The sequence below is a fragment of the Saccopteryx bilineata genome, chromosome 4, assembly GCF_036850765.1.
Source record: "Saccopteryx bilineata isolate mSacBil1 chromosome 4, mSacBil1_pri_phased_curated, whole genome shotgun sequence".
Lineage (NCBI taxonomy): Eukaryota > Metazoa > Chordata > Mammalia > Chiroptera > Emballonuridae > Saccopteryx > Saccopteryx bilineata.
The window spans coordinates 221299492-221314218 of NC_089493.1; the positions used below are offsets into that span (position 1 = coordinate 221299492).

At 36.4% G+C, this 14727-nt stretch overlaps 1 protein-coding gene across 1 annotated transcript in view; it reads right to left on the reverse strand.

Annotated features, from left to right (window-relative positions):
* The window catches only part of LOC136335644 (basic salivary proline-rich protein 3-like), a 218483-nt gene that overhangs the window by 135451 nt on the left and 68305 nt on the right, over positions 1 to 14727 (reverse strand). The window contains exon 8 of the mRNA XM_066276807.1: positions 14192 to 14337. The gene's annotated coding sequence lies outside the window, so the exon portion shown is untranslated. The remainder of the gene's footprint in view (positions 1 to 14191; positions 14338 to 14727) is intronic.

Sequence of the window (14727 nt, forward strand, 5' to 3'; positions counted from 1 at the left end):
AAGAGGACATACAGATGGCCAATAGGCATATGAAAAAATGCTCAACATCACTAATTATTAAAAAAATGGAAATTAAAACCAGAATGAGATATCACCTCTCACCAGCCAGAATGACGCTCACCAACAAAACAACACAGAATAAGTGCTGGTGAGGATGTGGAGAAAAGTGAACCCTCCTGCACTGCTGGTGGGAATGCAGACTGGTGCAGCCACTGTGAAAAACAGTATGCAGATTCCTCAAAAAACTGAAAATCAAACTGCCTTTTGACTCAGCTATCCCACTTTTAAGAATATACCCCAAGAACACCATACAATGGCTCCAAAAGGAGAAATGCACCCCCATGTTTGTGGCAGCATTGTTCACAATAGCGAAGATCTGGAAACAGCCCAAGTGTCCATCAGAGGATGAGTGGATTAAAAAGCTTTGGTACATATATACTATGGAATACTACTCAGCCATAAGAAATGATGACCGGATCATTTCCAATAACATGGATTGACCTTGATAACATTATACGGAGTGAAATAAGTAAATCAGAAAAAAACTAACTATATGAATCCATACATAGATGAGACATAAAAATGAGACTCAGAGACATGAACAAGAATGTGATGGCAACGGGGATGGGAAGATGGGGGGAGGGGGGATGGGGCGAGAAAGGAGAGAGGGGTTGGGGGAGGGGAGAGGCACAAAGAAAACCAGATAGAAGGTGACAGAAGACAATTTGACTTTGAGGAAGGGGTATACAGCACAATCAAATGTCATAATAATTTGGAGATGTTTTCTCTCAACATATGTACCCTGATTTATCAATGTCACTGCATTAAATTTAATAAATAAATAAAAGAAAATGCACAATTAATTAGCCCTGGCCAAATAACTCAATAGAGCATCATCCTTAAGTGGAGATGTTGCCAGTTTGATCCCCAGTCAGAGTACATACAGGAACAGATGTTCCTGTCTCTCTCTTGCTCTCTCCCTTCCTCTTTCTAAAATCAATAAAAAAAATATTTTTTAAAAAGAAAATGCACAATTAGAAAACATTTCACACATACTAAGAAAGCATTATGCACCCAGTGTTCACTGCAGTGTAATTTACAATGGCCAAGATGTGGAAACAGCCCAAGTGTCCGTCAGTGGGCAAGTGGATAAAAAAGTGATGGTACATATACACAATGGAATACTACATGGCCATACAAAAAAAGAAAATCTTACTTTTTTGCAACAGCATGGATGGATGTGGAGATTATTATGCTAAGTGAAATAAGCAGAGAAAAACAAATACCATATGATCTCACTTAAATGTGGAACCTAGTGAATACAATAAACTGCTGAACAAAACAGAAACAGAAGCATGAACACAAAGTGGAAGGGACTGTGGGGACTGGATGAGAGGTGAAGGGATTAGCCAAAAAACATATACATAACACATAGGTATAGACAACAGGGCGGCAATGGCCAGAGGGAGAGGCGGGGTAAAGTAGAGGGAGGAAGGCAAAGGGGGGAATGGGGATGGAAAGAGACTTGGCTTGGGGCAGAGGGTACACAATGCAATGTGTAGATGGTGTTATATTAAGTTGTACTGTATACTTGAAACTTGTATCATTTGGTGAACCATGTCATTCTAATAAATTAAACATAAATTAATTAATTTTAAAAATAAGTGTTGGTAAGGATATAGAGTAATAGGAATGCTTGAACATTACTGTTAGGTATGCAAAATGGTACAGCTGCTGTGGAAAACAAACAATTTGGCTATTCTCCAAAAAGTTAAACACAGAATTACAATATGACTCAGAAATGCTGCTCCTAGGTATATACCTAAGAGAAATAAAAACATGTCCACCCAAAAACTTGTACATGAATTCTTATAGTAGCAGTATTTATAATAGCCAAAATATAGAAACAGCTCAAGTGTTCATCAGTGGATAAATAAACAAATCGGGGTATGTATGTGTTGTGTGTGTGCATATACAAAATGCAAATAGAGTGAGAATGCCTTCAAAACTTTAATATGTGAGCCTTAAAAGTGCAGCTTCTATAATGAAATGTAAATAAAACTCAGGCCTGCTCAACACCATGTAATGAAGGTAAGTCAAGGCTTCTAAGAAAATACCTACCTTTTTATTCTATTTGGAAATAATAATTTATTCAAAAAGTTGTCAATCTTCAATAAACAATTACTACTATAAGACTACTTATAGAAACACTACTATAAGAAATTTTGTAATAAGGTATATTTGTATGTACAAATTAGGTATTATTGGACATTTAACTTTTAAGAGAAGATAAATTTATTTCAAAACAGTATTTACTCAACTAGTTATAAATTAAATTTGGAAATGTTCTTCTCAAGTAAACTTTCTGAATGTATTTTGCAACTTTCAAACCAGAAAAAGAATGTTTTTTGGATATAATAAACTAAACACAGTATATAGTTCTAAAAACAGTTGTAGAATATAGATGGTATTATTCAGTGGTGGGATTCATCCAGTTTGCACCAGTTCATCAGAACCAATATCTAATTTTTTGTTAAGTTCGGCAAACCAGTTGTTAAAATAGCACTTGTAATCAGGGTTCTAAGGTGGGCGCCTGGGCAGACACCAAATATGGAAATCACAAATTTACATTCCTTACTCTTTTTTACCATTCATCTGTGCAACCATGTATCCTAAGCACCCCATAGTAAAGTTCACTATGTCCATAGGTGAAAAAAATTGTAAGTAAAGGTGCCAATCAAGAAGCAATACGGAAATATCTTAAGTAACAGTTTTATTGTTTTTTTGTCAGGTATTATTTAATATTTTATTAATATTTTAAAACTTTTTTATAACAATCTAGTTTTGTGTATACCTCTCTTATTGCTCTTATTTAAGTATTAAATGCATGAAATAATAAACTACTTATTGGAATATTATTTTTTTATACTTAATATGGTCATTATGACAGAGAAATGGTTGTTAAATTACTTGAATCCCACCACTGGTATTATTGATAAACATTGTGACTATAATCTGACCAGAAAAAAAAAACTCAATATCCCCTTGCTGAAAGATTAGAAGAAAAAAATATTTCTCCAGGATTAATTATCCATTTTTCAAATATTATTAGGTATCCCTGAAAGTTAATAAAATCAAAGTGAACAAAGAAAAAGAAACTCTAAATTCCTTTTATTCATGCATAGACAGTAATATAAAATAAACATAAAACCCACATTTCATCTGCCTTTATGTAAATAATTAGCAAAACATTCTGTTTATGTCTTGCTTTGATCTAGCAGGCTTGTCTGTGAAGGAAACAAAAACTGCTGTTTGTTCCTGCTGGCTGAGCCCATCCTATAAACTCTAGAGTCCAGGTAAAATTATTTTTTGCAAGAAGTCTATTTAAGAAATCAGAATTGAGCAGAAAGAGACTGGACTTTGGTAGTGAACACATAATACAATATACAGATGATGTATATAATTGTACACACAAAGTCTATATATTGACCAATGTCACCCCAATGAATTCAATAAAAATTTTTTGAAAAGTTATCACAACCAAAAAAATCAGAATTGGGGAGATGGCATGGATTGACCCTTACAGAATGAATGCTCTTCTTTGTCAGAATTGCTTTTATTCATCTACTTTGATTATTTCCTTCCCTTCCCTCTACCATGTCTCCCTACCTTGAGCATTCTGAAATAGTTAGGTATCTTCTTTTGATATATGCATTATATAAACTATTTTCTCTGTTAAGCAGGTAAATATGTTTTCTACATTTGTTCATAAATTAAAAACAAAAAAATACAAGGTGTTTTTTAGTTTTTCTGACTTTGCCTTATAAAGTAATTGCTCCCAGGCATTATTAATTTACATACCAGTATTATAACTTTTGTGATATTTTTCTCTCCTTCTTCTTGTTAATTGAATATTCATCTTTAGTATCACAAAGCACTATATCTTTTTTCCTAATTCTGATCCTCTTGTAGGATTCAAGATCCCTGGGTACAGGATAAAGAGACAGTCATTTCCTTGACAGCAAAAGAAAGATATTCACAGGTACAGAGTTACCTTTCTAAATGTTTGCTTTAGTTAGCTTCTTCTTTACTGTAAAAACACATATCTACATTAAATGGTACAGATTTTCAATAAGGCAGCTTGCACACTATGTGAGTGGGGGGAAAAAAAACCAGTGACTGAAATACTCTGCTAAAATGAGTGGACTTCTGAAATGTAGCCCTTTCTTAAATTTTTGTAATAATATTCAGCAGAGTAGTTTTTAAATAAGATATAATTCTTTCATATGCTTCAGTGATTAGTAATAACTTTATCTAGTCATTCCCATAGAGTGTGGTAGATACCAAATAACTCTTAAGCCCAGCTTTCTGGATGAGTTTCTATTAATGAAAGTGTAGGATGTTCATGAAAAATGATGAAGTAGGAAATGGCTTGGATAGCAATGGAGATATTATGTTGTATTTGTTTAAGTTGTGTGAAAGTCAAACCTTCCCACTTCCCTCATCATCAGAGCTGTGATTAAAACTCTGGCTGCCAGAAACCAAATATAAGGTTGTGTTCTCTTCATCCACCTGTCAATCTCTCAACTAGTTGGTATACAGGGTCTGAGAAAAGACATGCTCCTTTTTTAAATATGTGAATGAAAGATCCTGCCTTGGTAAATTCAATTAGATGAAAACTTAAGCTTACTCTCTTGGTTTCACATTGCTGTGAAACAGTGACAACTAGAGGACCTTAGATGGTAATCTTGCTGAACACTGTTTTTACTTATTGATGTGTGTTTTATTGTCTCCACCTATAAACTCCTATTTAAATGCATATACTATACTAAAGTACATTTAATGTAATATATATTTATAAATCTAAGTTGATATAACTCTGAAAGAGATAACATCATTAATGTGTAAAGAAAATGATGGCAAATATCACAGCCTGAAATATCGGGAAAATTCCACATTAACATTAGCATAAACATTACTGCACTCCTTGTGTTTTCACGAAACATGTCAGTAAATGTCTGCACTGCATAATGTAAACGGAGAGTCAGTTAGAACAGTGGTCCCCAACCTTTTTTGGGCAACGGACCGGTTTAATGTCAGAAAATATTTTCATGGACTGGCCTTTAGGGTGGGACTGATAAATGTATCACGTGACCGAGACAAGCGTCAAGAGTGAGTCTTAGACGGATGTAACAGAGGGAATCTGGTCATTTTTTAAAAATAAAACATTGTTCAGACTTAAATATAAATAAAATGGATATAATGTAAGTTATTTATTCTTTCTCTGCGGACCAGTACCAAATGGCCCACGGACCAGTACGCAGCCTGGGGGTTGGGGACCACTGAGTTAGAAGACCTTTCACTGTTAAGTCTGCTGACCAATGCACAGCTTTCAATACCATGTATGGCATCTTTTTAAAAATCACTAAAGTATGCTTCAAAGTTTCTTTAAAAATAACTCTTACAGCAATAAATAAAATGCAAATGGAAATATCTTTTGGGGTACACTGAAAATAAACTTTGCTTGGAGCCACTTAAAGTAGTTTAAAGAAATTTTAATACTCTTTCTTGTATTTTCTTTCTGGTTAAAACATTATACATAATATGTTAAAAGTTAACAAAAACAAGTAGAAATAAAATTACTATTATTTTTATCACTTAAGAAACTCAAAATGGTTAAGTCCATTTTTCTCATACTTTTTCAAAATCCTCATCACTGCTCAAAGTCCCAAGTAAATGTAATCCCCAAAGGAGAATTTCTCCAAAAGCTACAGATCTCTTTAAGTAATCTGAATGTTTAACTACATCTTACACATTTCCAAGCTATTTATTAAGTATTAATATTGACTCTATATTTTAACTTGTAAAAATTCACAGCAAACTATCTTCCTGAAATATATGAATCACAAAAGCTCCTTTAATCAATGGTCCAAATGATATAGAGATGTTTTCTCTAAATCTATGTACTCTAGTTGACCAATGTCACCTTGTTAACTTTAATTGTCTAAAAAAAAAAAACCTCCTTTAGGTGCATGTCAATAGCAGATAAAGTTTTAAAACCTACACTCTCTTCAGTTTTAAAACCTACACTTCTCACAAAGAAAAGTGCAGAAGAGAGTAACAAGGAAGATACAAGTTAGAGGGCAGCACTAGTGAAACAAAGATATAAACTCAAACAAGAATGAAAGTCATAGTATAAAGACTCTTCAAAGGCTTTAAAAAAATACCCTAAGCCAAGAACCTACACTAGTGTCCACAAATTACTATACTTAGGTAGTTTTTTTTTATTTTACTAAAAAGACTTTATATTGAATATAATGTGTTTCTAAAAGCCTTGTGACTTTATATATGCCGTTTTGAAAGAAGCACAAAGATTAATTGACCTAGGTTCCCTTCATAAGTTTTTCTTTAATTGAGAGAAAGATGAAAAAAGAGGAAAATAAGCAAAACAGAAAGGAGATAATGAGACTATACTGAAAAGCACCTTAAAACAACTATTACAGAAGATCAATTCTCCTTTCACTTGTAAGAAAGGGGAAAGGGTTGGTAGAAAATGTCATAATTTTAGTTATAAGATGTATTTTATAAAACTGTTGCATATGTGTGAATGTATATGTGTGTTCCTTCAACCAGTTAATTATAGAAAAAAGATGACAAACATGGGTGACAGAAATAAATGCTGTTGATCTACTTCTGGCATCATGACAAAGTGAACTGTTCCTGCTCCAAACACAAAGAAATGTTGGATAAAATACAAACAAAAAAATTAATACATAGCTTAGAAATATCCAGCTCCAGAAACAAAGAGAACTCAAACCGAGAGTTATAAGAATATAACCTTGCAACATGACAATTTAGGAAACTCTACAGAGTAGAAACAGAACCTAACACCTAGTAACTGAAGTGTTGATGTCTATGTGTAGGACAGAGTATAATATTTGGGGCCCACACAAGTAGAAGAAATAACTGAGATACTAGCTCAGATAATCAAAAGATTGTTTATTCCATAAAAAGAACTATTAAAAATAAAAACAAAATTTCTGCTCACACATAGCTCAGGAGAGCAGCAAGGAAGTTGGTGTTCTTACAAAAGCAGTATGTAGGAAAATAATTGCTCAAGAAGGAATAAAGCCTGAAGATGGGTTTGGGGTCCAAATTGACATTACATGCAAGATATGGTAACCCCATATCAGATAAAAAACAGATCCTAATACGTAATTTTTATATACTATTACAGTATGACCTTCAGAAAATATTACCAAATGAAAAAGGCCGGGTGACTAACAATATGAATAGTATGCATGTGTTTAAGAAAGAAAATACAAATACATAAACACACATATTTGGTTCCATTTAAAAAAAAACAAAGAAGAGATAAATCAAAAGAATTAACTTACTGCCTGTGGGAAGGAAAGTAGAGGGTTGAAGGGAGAATGAAAGCTAGACTTCTCCAAATCTATCTTTTTTAGATATGATTTTGAAGTAATGTAAATATCTAACATGATTATAAAACAAAATTGAATCAAGACGACTTTAAAAAGCAATTCCTAAAAAGTGAAAGTAAAATAAAACAAATCTATATATGAAGTTGATGGCTTAAAAACACAGAGAGGGCCCTGGCCGGTTGGCTCAGCGGTAGAGCGTCGGCCTGGTGTGCGGGGGACCCGGGTTCGATTCCCGGCCAGGGCACACGGGAGAAGCGCCCATTTGCTTCTCCACCCCCCACCCCCTCCTTCCTCTCTGTCTCTCTCTTTCCCTCCCGCAGCCAAGGCTCCGTTGGAGCAAAGATGGCCCGGGCACTGGGGTGGCTCCTTGGCCTCTGCCCCAGGCGCTAGAGTGGCTCTGGTCGCCGCAGAGCGACGCCCCGGAGGGGCAGAGCATCGCCCCCTGGTGGGCAGAGCGTCGCCCCTGGTGGGCGTGCTGGGTGGATCCCGGTCGGGCGCATGCGGGAGTCTGTCTGACTGTCTCTCCCCGTTTCCAGCTTCAGAAGAAAAAAAAAAAAAAAAAAAACACAGAGAGCCCACAGCCAAGGCTCCACTGGAGCAAAGTTGGTCCGGGCGCTGGGGATGGCTCTGTGGCCTCTGCCTCAGGCGCTAGAGTGGCTCTGGTCGCAACAGAGTGACACCCCAGATGGGCAGAGCATCGCCCCCTGGTGGGCATGCCAGGTGGATCCCGGTTGGGCACATGCAGGAGTCTGTCTGACTGCCTCCCCGTTTCCAGCTTCAGAAAAATACAAAAAAAAAAAAAACAAAAAAACCACACACAGAGTAATTATTTCAAGTGACTTCAAAATGGAGTAATTTGATTGTAAATCCTTAGTGGGATCTACATCAAGGACCAAAAGAACTGCAAAAGAATTTTAAACAATTTCAATAATTATATTATTAGTAATGATATTGGTGTTCTTATATTGATATTAATATACAGAAAGCAAATAATTGTATTAAGGTCACGAGGAACCAATATCTTCAACATAAAAGGCAAAAAAAATGCAATCAGAAAACCAGAAAAAATTAAATAAAACCCCATAATCCCAAATTCGAATTGAAAATATCAGGATAAAATCAAGAAGTATTTCTTCTTTAAAAATAAAAAAGTTTGTGGCCCTGGCCAGTTGGTTCAGTGGTAGAGTGTCGGCCTGGCGTGCAGGGGACCCGTGTTCGATTCCCGGCCAGGGCACATAGGAGAAGCGCCCATTTGCTTCTCCACCCCCCCCCCCCTCCTTCCTCTCTGTCTCTCTCTTCCCCTCCCACAGCCAAGGCTCCATTGGAGCAGAGATGGCCCAGGCGCTGGGGATGGCTTCTTGGCCTCTGCCCCAGGCGCTAGAGTGGCTCTGGTCGCGACAGAGCGAAGCGCAGAGGGGCAGAGCATCGCCCCCTGGAGGGCAGAGCGTCACCCCCGGTGGGCGTGCCGGGTGGATCCTGCTCGGGCGCATGCGGGAGTCTGTCTGACTGTCTCTCCCCGTTTCCGGCTTCAGAAAAATACGAAAAAAAAAAAAAATTTTTTAAATAAAAACAATAAAAATAATAAAAGTTCGTGGCCCTGGCCGGTTGGCTCAGTGGTAGAGCGTCGACCTGGTGTGCAGAAGTCCCGGGTTCGATTCCCGGCCAGGGCACACAGGAGACGCGCCCATTTGCTTCTCCACCCCTTCCCCTCTCCTTCCTCTCTGTCTCTCTCTTCCCCTCCCACAGCCGAGGCTCCACTGGAGCAAAGATGGCCCGGGCGCTGGGGATGGCTCCTCGGCCTCTGCCCCAGGCACTAGAGTGGCTCTGGTCGGCAACAGAGTGACGTCCTGGAGGGGCAGAGCATCGCCCCCTGGTGGGCAGAGCGGCGCCCCCTGGTGGGCGTGCCGGGTGCATCCCAGTCAGGCACATGCGGGAGTCTGTCTGACTGTCTCTCTCCCCATTTCTGGCTTCAGAAAAATACAGAAAAAATAATAATAATAAAAAAATAAATAAAAAAGTTCGTATTTCCTAGCAGATCATATTTGCACTGGGGTGAGACCTAGAAACAATGATCAATCCAAAGCACTGAGCACCTCAAATCCATATTGTGGTCTCTAAACATCATTTTTGCACTCAAAAGAACTGGGGTTACATAGAAGAACAGCTGGTTCCAGATACAACACAGGAAACATACAAGATGAGCCTGAAATATCTTGCTGTACCAGGAAACAAGTAATCAAAGGCTACATGTGTTGTGTCAAAATGCTCAGTAGCTAACTTGAGATGGCAAAAGATGGGACAATTTTAGAGAAAAAGATTTCAATAATTAATATGTTTATTTTAATTTATTAATTTAAATTTAAAATCCACATTTTCATGACAATAAAACATGAAAGCTCATATCATTTGTGGAGTATGCCAGGGACCCAAAGTATTATCCTGAATACTGAAAGTAAAAGGAATTCTGAAGTAAATGAAAAGAATCATGCATTTCCCCTTATCTTTATTAACTGTGCCTCGGAGCAAATGAATAGTTGATGAAGGCAAGTTCTTTTTTATAGAAATAATCCAGCTACTAAATGAAAAATAAATTTAGATTTTACAAATCTGAATGGCATGATGAATCTGGGCAATGATCATCAAGTGCTAAAATCATTAGGTAAATAGCAAACAGGGAACTTTATAACGCCCAGGTCAGACTGATAATACCTGAAACTACTAATCAAACTTAACATCACACCCACAAAAATAATGAGCAACCAGATATCATATACCTCCTGATAAAATGCAATAGAAAGTATTCAACACAATCCATGAAACATTCTTGCCCCCCCAAATAATAAAGCTCATAAAAGCCTAAAGATCTAATTGCTGGTTCACAGGAAAGAGGAGATAGAGTAACATATTACCACCTTGCATGCAATCAGCAAAACCCTGAATGCAGAAAAGTTACATAGCTCTTTTTACTGCTATCATTTGAAAAGTCCATTTGCAAGGCTAGACAATAGCTAGTGTCTGGCAACTTGGATTTCAGTCGGGTTTCCACCATTCCAAAAACTGGTAAGAGAGCTCAGTGTGCCTAAACTGTTTGCAAAACGTAGCTTGTGCTAAACACCTGCTTTTCTTCTGAGTCTGGAATTTGGGTACATGCCAGGCAGAGGATGCCTATGTAACAAGCCCCCAATAAAATCCCTGGGCCTTGAGTCTCTAGTGAGCATCCTTTTAAACATTTCACATGTGTTGTCACAATTTATTCCTGAGGAAATTAAACATATCCTGTGTGACTCCACTAGGAGAAAACTATTAGAGGCTTGTTCCTGGTTTCTTTCAGACTTCCTTCCTTTCACCTAGTCTCTTTTCTGATATCACTTTGTATCCTTTTGTTATAACAAATCAGAGCCATGAGTACAACTATATAATAATTCTGAGTTCTCCTAGTGAATCACTGAAACTGGAACTGGTCTTCAGAAACCCAAACACAATGGGAAACTTTTAAGATTAATAAACTAATTTCTTCAACAAATAAATTCACAAGGAAAAAAAGGGAAAACCTATAAATAAATTTAATAAAAATTTAATTTTAATATTTTGTTTGAGTTCCTATGGTTAAAGATGGCAAACACTAAAAAAATTTAATTTCCAATTCAAAAACCATAACTTAAGAGAAATTCAAATAAACTGCCAAATGATTGTTGTACAAGTCTGTGACATTTATACTCTTGGAGTCATTCAAATTTAAAACTGCACTAATACTTTTGGAACATTCCGTATAAGTAACCTATATTTGACTCAAGAAGTGTACCAAAAACTGAATATATTCATAAACATCAAAAAAACTTAAATCAGCAGTCAAATACCTATCCACAAGAAAGCACCAGGCCAAGGTTGTTCACAGACAAGTATTACCAAATCTTAAAGAAACAGATAATCCTTACTTTATACAAGATATTACAGAGAATTAAAAACTTAAAGTTATTCAGCTCATTTTATAACGATAGTATAATATTAATGTTCAAATTAACAAAAACTGTAAGCCAGTCTCATTTGCTAACAAATATAAAACAAATTCTACACAAAATATTAAAAAACTTAAACAATTTGTTTTCTTTTTTTTAAGTGAGAGGAGGAGAGATAGTGAGATAGGCTCCCACATCAGGATCCACTGGGCAACCCCCTTCTGGGGCCAATGCTCAAATCAGCTGAGCTATCTTCAGTACCTGAGGCCAACACTCAAACCAGTAGAGCCACTGGCTGCAAGAAGGGAAGAGAGAGAAAAGGGGAAGAGGAGGGGGAGAGAAGCAGATTCTTCTCATGTGTGCCCTAACCAGGGATCAAACCCAGGATGTTGGAACACCAGGCTGACACTGAGCCAATCAGCCAGGGCCAGAAAATTTAAACAATTTAATCATACAGGGTGTGTGTCTATCTACATAATCTACATGTCTGTATATACATAATAATAATACATGTATCTATATAATTACCCCATGAACAGTAAGGTTTATCCCAGGAACTCAATGATCAATTAACATTTAAAAACCTTAATTAGCCTTAATATTACAAAAGAAAAATCATATGATCCATTAAAAGAAAACAGAAAAAATTCAATATCTATACATTATCTTTTAAGAATCTCTTAACAGGCCCTGGCCAGTTGGCTCAGCGGTAGAGCGTCGGCCTAGCGTGCATAGGACCCGGGTTCGATTCCCGGCCAGGGCACACAGGAGAAGCACCCATTTGCTTCTCCACCCCTCCGCCGTGCCTTCCTCTCTGTCTCTCTCTTCCCCTCCCGCAGCCGAGGCTCCATTGGAGCAAAGATGGCCCGGGCGCTGGGTATGGCTCTGTGGCCTCCGCCTCAGGCGCTAGAGTGACTCTGGTCGCAACATGGCGACGCCCAGGATGGGCAGAGCATCGCCCCCTGGTGGGCAGAGCGTAGCCCCATGGTGGGCGTGCCGGGTGGATCCCGGTCGGGCGCATGCAGGAGTTTGACTGTCTCTCCCTGTTTCCAGCTTCAGAAAAATGCAAAAAAAAAAAAAAAGAATCTCTTAACAAGTTAAAAGTACAAAACATTTTTCTTAACTTAATATTTAATGGTAAGACATTAAGAACATTTATTTCAAAGTAAGAAACAAGAATATTTATTACTTACTACTTCTATTCAATCCTGTACAGAAAATCCTAACTAATTTAAAAAGTATTAAAAGTCTAAGAATTGAAAAAATAGTCATTATCTGCAGGTAATATGATTATATAGAAGATCCAAAAGAATCTACAAATTGTCAAAATTAATTAGTTCAACAAGGTTATTAGATATAAGATCAATATTCAAAAAACTAACAGAATTCCTAAACAGAAGAAACAACCAAGTAGAATGTAATAAAAGATTTCATTCACAATAAAAACGAACTTATAATATACCTAAAATATATCTAACAAAATATGAGAAATCCTCTATAAACAAAATTTTAAAACTTTAATGTCAGGTGTAGATGAAAACACAAACAAATAGGAAGATAAACCATGTTGGTGGATGGAAAGACCAAGTTTCATAAAAATGTCTATTCTCTTTAAACTACTCTCAAATTTAATTTCAGTAAAAATCCCATGAGGGTTGTTAATAGATTTAATAATATAACCCTATAATTCACATGTGAGATAACAAACAAAATATAGTGATTTTTAAGAAGAGAAGAAGGTGAGATGTCTTACCCTAACAGCCATCATCATCAGATCATAAAGCTTTGATCATTTAAATGTCTTGATACTGGCACAGAGACAAACCAACCAACTACCCAGACTAGAAACCCAGAGACTGATGCATCTATATATGCCGATTCGGTACGTGAAAAGTTGGCAGTACAAATCAGTGAGGAAAATTATTCAGAAACCAATGCTGAGAAAATTAGTTTTACTTATGAAGGAAAATTAGATCACTGTCTCACAAAATAAATCGCAGGTAGATTTAGAAACCCTAAATCTAGAAGGCAAAATTATAAAACTTTAAGAAAAAGGAGAAAATGAACCATATGGCATTCAAACTAGGAAAAGCTTGCTTAAACAAGACCTAAAAAAGTACAAGCATTAAAGGGAAAGTCTAAAAATTTTTACACAATAAACTTTAAAACTTCTATGCCTCAAGATACCATAAACAGAGCAAAAATACAAGCCATAAAATGGGACAAATTTATAAAGCATCACCAAATATAAATTGTTATAAATAATTCCTAAATCAAAAACAAAAAATATCTTTTTAAAAGGGAATGTGAATAGACAATTCACAGGAAAGGAAATCGAATTGGCCAATAAACATATGAAAGGCTGTACATCCTTATTAAATATTAGGAAAATGAAAATAAAAACAAGATAGCAGTTGACACTCTAGTCTAATATTAAGTATCAGCAAGTAAGTATATGAGGAAATGTAAATCTTACACACTGTTAGTTGAAGTTTAAATTGGTATAGCTATATTAGGGAATTATTTGGTCACATCATGTAAAGTCGAAATGATTACAACCAATAAATGCATACCCTAAAGAAACTTTCACACATATATGTAAAGAAACAAGCATTAAAGTGTTAGTTACAGCATTGTTTTAACATTTTAAAAAGTTGAAAATAGCCTAAATATCTACATATCCGTGTGTCATTGTAGTTAAAGTTCAAATATAATATAGAGTGAAAAAATAAGCTCCAGAGCATGAATAGCATGATACCATCTGTATGAAGTTTAACAACATGCACTGACCTGTGGTGGCAGAGTGGATAAAGTGTTGGCCTGGAACGCTGTAGTCACTCACCAGTTCCAAACTCTGGGCTTGCCTTGTCAAAGCACATATAAGAATCAACTGCTTCTCACCCCCTCTTCCCTCTTTTTCTCTCACTCTCTTCTTTCTAAAATCAATACATAAAATCCAAAAAAAAAAAATTATAAAACCTTTAAAAAAAAAATAACTAACCTGTGGTGGTGCAGTGGATAAAGCATCGACCTGGAACCCTGAAGTTGCCAGTTCAAAACCCTGAGCTTGCCTGGTCAAGGCACATATGGGAGTTGATGCTTCCTGCGCCTCCACCTTCTCTCTCTCTCTCTCTTTCTCTCTCTCCCCTCTCTAAGATGAATAAAAGTAAAATCTTTTAAAAAATAAAAGAATATGCCAACAGTGGTGTATATCAGAACCTTTTGCTATGATGAAATGTTATGTTTCTATACTGTCCAGTATAATAGTCTTAACCACATGTGTATAGTGAACACTTGTTATGCAGTCAGTGCTCTTGAGTAACTAA